This window comes from Pinus tabuliformis, chromosome 4_1 (assembly GCF_031772625.1).
Source record: "Pinus tabuliformis cultivar Carrire ecotype Pingquan chromosome 4_1, CPIR1, whole genome shotgun sequence".
Taxonomy (NCBI): Eukaryota; Viridiplantae; Streptophyta; class Pinopsida; order Pinales; family Pinaceae; genus Pinus; species Pinus tabuliformis.
Window position 1 is genome coordinate 230560728 of NC_142303.1, and position 6388 is coordinate 230567115.

Here is a 6388-nt window from a genome sequence, read left to right on the forward strand (position 1 = left end):
CTCTGATACCATGTAGAAATTTTGAATAATATAACACTTATTCACAAAGATTATCCTGATTATACACTATTTGCGGAATGCATGCATAATACATAACCTCCTCTACCATTGATCATCAATTTGCAGTATTCAGAAACAATCGCATGCGCACATTGAAGCATCAATCACACATATCAACACAGTATATCACGGGGAAAGCATACAGCTGAAAACCCCCAACTATCTGTATATTATATTGATTGAGAACATGTAACAATACATAGTACAATACTCCTCACAAGTAGTCAGTACTATCTCCACGTGCTACACACAAACTAGCTCAAATCTGAATCAAGTCACAGGTTCAAATCTCCTCCGTTGTCTGCCTGCCTCTACTGCGCAATCCAAAGCAAGAATGAATGAGAATGGCTGATCCAAACTCGTATTTCCCTTGACTGAACCACGCAATCCTCATTGGCAATACTCAATCCATTGATTGTGCAAATCTCATGCACAACTATAGTCACAACTGACAGTTGTCTTGCCCTTTCACTCACCTCTAACACTTGTCTCCACTGAACTGTCAATGCACTGAGTTAACTGATGTATTCTTTAGTTGATTTATGAGTTAATAATTAGTGAATTAATTAATAATTAATTCACATCACTCATCACTAGTGTATTCTGTAGTTAGACTAAATACAACTAGTTCAACCAAGTCAAACTGAACACAACTGCATCAACTCCTCAATCAACTCCACCAAACTCAATCACTTGAGTTCTAACTGAAGTCCATCATGCAATAGCTCAACTGACCCATAAGAAAAGCGTATTTCCTTCTGGCAGTTGCATGTGCCACATCTGTAGCTCGAACTGAAGTGCTCCAAGAGGATAAGATAATGTTTATAGTCCAAATATTATTAAGAGCTAATAATATTTGACTGTTCTATTTTTAGCCTGGCAGTCTAAAAATAGACTCCGCCCATATGTCTAAAAATAGAAGTCCATCTATTTTTACCAACATGACCAATCATCCACAAATAGCATCCTGCAACTCATAGACCATGATCCATATGTCTAAAAATAGACTTTGCGCCAAAAATAGCCTGCGGGCCCACTTAGTGAAGGCGACTCCTTTCCACTAAGCTCCATCATCTTGTTGCATTTTCAAAATTAAACAATTCCTCTGTTTCGTGTTGATCACGTCTGGCCTTATACTTCTCCTGCGACTTCTGTAATGTTTCTTGTACCTGTAGATGGATCTACCTGATCTTCTTTATATTTTTTCAGCCCTTAAAGCATGTCCTGTAAGATCTTCCCTCACTTCTCTTGCTAGCCATATGTAATATCCAAAGGTGAAGGTGGAAAATATTCAAAACAAATTTGAAATGGGAACTTTCATGTAGAAGTGTGGACTGTTATATTGTAAGGATGTTGTATATATATTAGATTTTCATCCTAGGTTTTTGGATGCTTTTGGTTATATCCCCTTAGAAGTTGCACTAAAGTCCTACTGACTACTTTTTTCTACCCATCTGTATATGGATGAAATATTGTACATCTCTTCAAATTTGTGTCCATCTTCTCTTACAATGTAGTACATAATGAACTGATAAATTTTGTATCCCTATTTGAAATTATGCTCCTTGGTATCCCAAAGTGCACGCAAACCTATCCAATGAACAAGTTTGTTGCTTCTTTCTCGTTGATGGTCTTTTTATAGGGCATTAGAACACAAATCTTGTTGAACCTGTCAACTACCATGAACAAGTAGTCATGTCCCTTCCTGGTTGTTGGTAAACCTCAAACAAAGTCCATGGAAATTCTTTCCCAAGGACGAGTAGGTAAAGGTAAGGGATGATATAGACCTCGTTACCTATTGCTAGGCTTGTTGGTACAACAAAATATGCATCCTCTTATAACCTAGCTACCTTCTCTTGCATCTTGGGCCAATACATATACCTTTGTAATTTAGCCACGGTCTTCCCTACACCAAAGTGCCCTGTAACCTTGGAGGTATGAGCCTCTCTAATGAGCTATAATCACTAACCTTTAGGAACACATAGCTTAACCAACCTGCAGAGTAACCCTTCCTAGAGATGGTAGACAACAATGTTGTTGCTATTGTGCACATGACTATGGCTATACAACTGCTGATACACCTCCTTGAAGTCCTCATCCTCTGAATATGCCTCTCTATATGCATCATGGGTGAATGGCTCCATGTGCATAAGATTCCCAAAAGTTGTGATCTTTGATGTGGGTGGCCTTGAAAGCATGTTGGCCGACTTGTTTGTGATTTCCTTCTTATACTTGATCACTAAATGACGCTGTAGTAAAAACCCCATCTACTTGTAATGCCTCGTCTATTGTAGCTTACTCTAGGCTTGCAAGTACTATAACAATTGGTGATCTGTGTGGATTACTGCCTCCTTTTCCATCATTTAATGCTTCCACTTCTTCACAGCTTGCACCATGGCATAGAGCTCCTTTTCTTAGGTAGGGTAGTTAAGAATTACCCCATTAAATACTTCAAAATGGTAGCATACAAGCCTTCCTCCCTGGATCAAGACAACTCTCATAGCATACCCCCTCACATCTATCTCCACTTCAAAGGGTTGCTGCAAGTTTGGTAATGCCATAACTTGTGCTTGACTAATCTTCTTCTTTAGCTCCTCGAAAGCCTTATACTAACCTTTTCCCCACTGGAAACTCTTTCCACTTGTTGTTATGGCATGGAGTGGTGTTGCTACCACTGAAAATGAGGCTATGAATTTCCTTGGGTACTATGCTGCCCCAATGAAACTCTTGACCTCATAAACATTAGTAGGCACATATTATTTCATGATGGCCTTCATCTTGGATGGATTTATCTTCAATTCTCCTCCACTGATCACATACCCTAGATACACTAAAGGCTACTGCGCAAACTCTCACTTCTTAAGATTTTCTAGCAGCTGGTGCTCCTTCAATGTCTTCAGTACCTCCATCAAATGTCAAATGTGCTCCTCCCAAATATAACTATATACCAATATATCATCCAAATAGAAAATAACAAATGAATCTATAAAAGGGTGTAATACATCATTCATCAATCTCATAAACATAGTTGGTGCATTACATACGCCAAATGGCATGACTAAACACTCATACAAACCTTGCCTAGTTTTGAAGGCGGTCTTCCAGATATCTTCTTCTTTGATTCAACCCTAGTGATATCCAAACTTCAAGTCCAGCTTGGTGAAGTATTTTTCATGTTGCAATTGATCCAACAGATCATATATTCTAGGCATGGAGTATCTGTTCTTGAGCGTGATTTTATTCAACACCATGTAATCTATACACATCCACCAAGTCCCATCCTTCTTTGGCACAATGATGATGGATGACCCACATGGTGATGTATTCTCTCGAATATATTGCATCTCACGTGTACATGTATGGAGTCCAAACACAACTCCACACACATTAAAGGGAACCACATCTATATCTACTTCATTAATAAAATCAACATTGATAGAAAATCTAATTTTGTGTTGTTTTGGTACCTTTAGCTCTACATCCTTATTTACCCATCCTAGTGGATATGGATTTAGATGATCAGGAACTTCGAGCCCCAACTTCTTGGCCAGCTCTGCTACAATGAGATTTTCCTGTGGTCTTGAGTCAAATAAAGCATCAATCTTTGTCTTCTTGACCAATATCTTTATATGGAAGAGTTTGGTCGTTTTTTCTCATCTTGTTGCTGAAGGCTAGTCAGATTTACCTCCTTCTGCACTGACATACAAACAATCTTCTCATCCATGTCTAAGCTGCTTTCAATGATCTATAATTGAAAACTTGAAGATTTGAACAAATTGCAAGTGAAATTTTATGTGTGTTTTGGGTAATGGATCAAGTTACTAAACACATAAACAATTGATTTTTAAACACAATTAATAGCTAAAACAGAGACAAAATACCATATCAGAAACACATAACAACAAACATGATAAAGGAGTTCACCCCTCTCCTAGGCTACATCTCCTGGTCTAGCTTCCAATGCAGAGACTCTTCCATTAAGAGCTCAATTTTGTGTTTTTATGGCTTTACAATGCTCATAATGCAATACAAATGTCTCCATTGGATCCAGCACTATCAAAAACTCCCATCTTGGTTCTTTTTGCACCTCATTTGGCCAAAAACTGAGAAAGTTATGCATATTACAAGTGTTTTTTCCAAATTCCATAGCTAATCATCCTACAATTTGACCCAAATCTGGCTTGAGCGCCCCAAACGTGGAATCAGTTTGTGAACCTGACCTACAATCCCGCCGGATGGGTGAAATTTTCGGACAATTAAACTGTCCATTAACCCCCTAGTTCCGAAAATCATGGTCTTATGGGGGCCACGTGCCTAGGTATCGGGGTTAATCACTAACCCCCGCCCATAAAACCTGGGCCTGGTACCAATGCGTGTTGAGGGGTTATCTCCGACGAACTTGGTCATGTGACAGGCCATAGGCCCTGGGACTGGCCCTCGTCATTAGCGCCTTCTCTTTAGCACTAAGAACCATGCGTGTCGTCATGTGAATGCGCATGCAACTGTGGTTTAGCCCCTTGTCGGAGTGCTTGCAAATGGTCCCCCTCTGCTCTCTGCCCGCGGTTCTGTTGAGGTTCATGAGACCATGGGGCTAGTCCCTTGGGGCTGGCCCCCATTTAACTCGCCACGGTTCTCCGCGATGGTTTAGTATGGTGTTGGGATTGTGACCATGGGGCTGGGGATAAGCCTTGGCCCTTGGGTTCCGATGGCACAGGGACCAAGGTCGGGGCTTAGCCCTGACCCCAACCTCCAACCATATTTGTACCTCATTTTAAATAAAAGTTGAAACCTTATGTTATCAAGAAACATTGTGTTGGCGCGTTGGTTGAGGCTTGTGGTGCTTGATGCTTGGTCACGGGTTCGAATCTAGTGGGAAACTTAGCCCCTCAACAAAATTTTCACCTGTCACCAGAGGCCACGTGGCAACCTCCGATTGGCCCGCGTGGCTCTCCCCCAATGGTCCACCCAATTACACAGTCAACCCAATTATATTAATAAAAAATTTGAATACATAACATTAAATTAAATTATGAGCCAATCAAATTTTGAATTTTTGGACCAATCAAGAGTGGCCAAGTAGCAACCTGCCACTGACCCAAAATGTACAGTTTCCTTGTCAATTCTGCAAATTTTTGCCTGTTTGAGAATTCAATCAGAACATGATATCGGGAGCATACAATATCAGTTTTGAGTGAACCGAGATGCATTGGATTCAGATCATCGAGATCTATCCAATCATATAGGTTTCGAGCTCTTTCAAGCACTTTGTATTTTGAGCACTAAACTGATGCCCTGGATCACTCCTCCGCATTAGAAGCTTTTGGACCTCCAAAAGCTCATTTTCAGTTAACAAATAGATGAGGGTACAGTTCCCTCACCCTTCCAATTTCAATCCATTTGACTTTGTTTTTTTTTGTCTCTTTGAGCTCCTCATGAAGGTACTTCACTTTTGAAGTTTTTGTCCTTCTATCAAAGATAGGACCTTGTTGCAATTCTTCAAGATGTTTAGATGAGAAAACTTTTGTTAAAGAAATCTAGATATTCTCTCCTCAATTTTCAATTAAAGGAGACTTATTCAATTTCAAGTTCACTTCACCTTGAACACTGTAGTCATAATGATGCTAGCATGTCTAGCCTTGCACTTGGCTTAACGATTTACCAAATGTGATCGCCATCACCATGCACTATCCCTCTTCAATGCCAAAACATTATGAAACCCACAAGAAGATATTTTAGAACCAATGTCCTCTTTGTCAAATAACTTTTGCTTCTTGATCTTTGCATTCTTTAACACTGGCATCTTGTTCATACCCATGTTCAACAATGATGCACTCTGTTGAAAATGAACTTCATGTTGTTTTCCTCTTTTAGGAGGAAACATGTTAGACTCATAAAACATCTTATCACATGGATTAGTGACCTCAATGAAATTATATTTCAAACTTGATTCATATCCTTGAAATACTTCAGATTCATCAACATCTTATGTTTAATCATCAATAATGTAAAAATCTTACTAGCATTTAAAACCTCTTCATTTGTCTAGCATTCGTAAGAGATCAATTCAACTTCTTGCTATGTTCTCTAACAATGTACACAATCCCATCTTTAAACAAGTGATACTTTTTCTCATGGTGATGAAAGATGGATTTTCTGACATATGAGTATGGGTTTCCCAAAACAATCCCACAAATGTCAAGTGGTACGACGTCAAGCTCTACCTCATTAATAAAATTTGCGGTGATGGAATATATAAGTATGCATTTTATTGTCAATTGCAACTTGGAATTGTCACATACCCAACCCAAAGGATAATGTTTAGGATGAG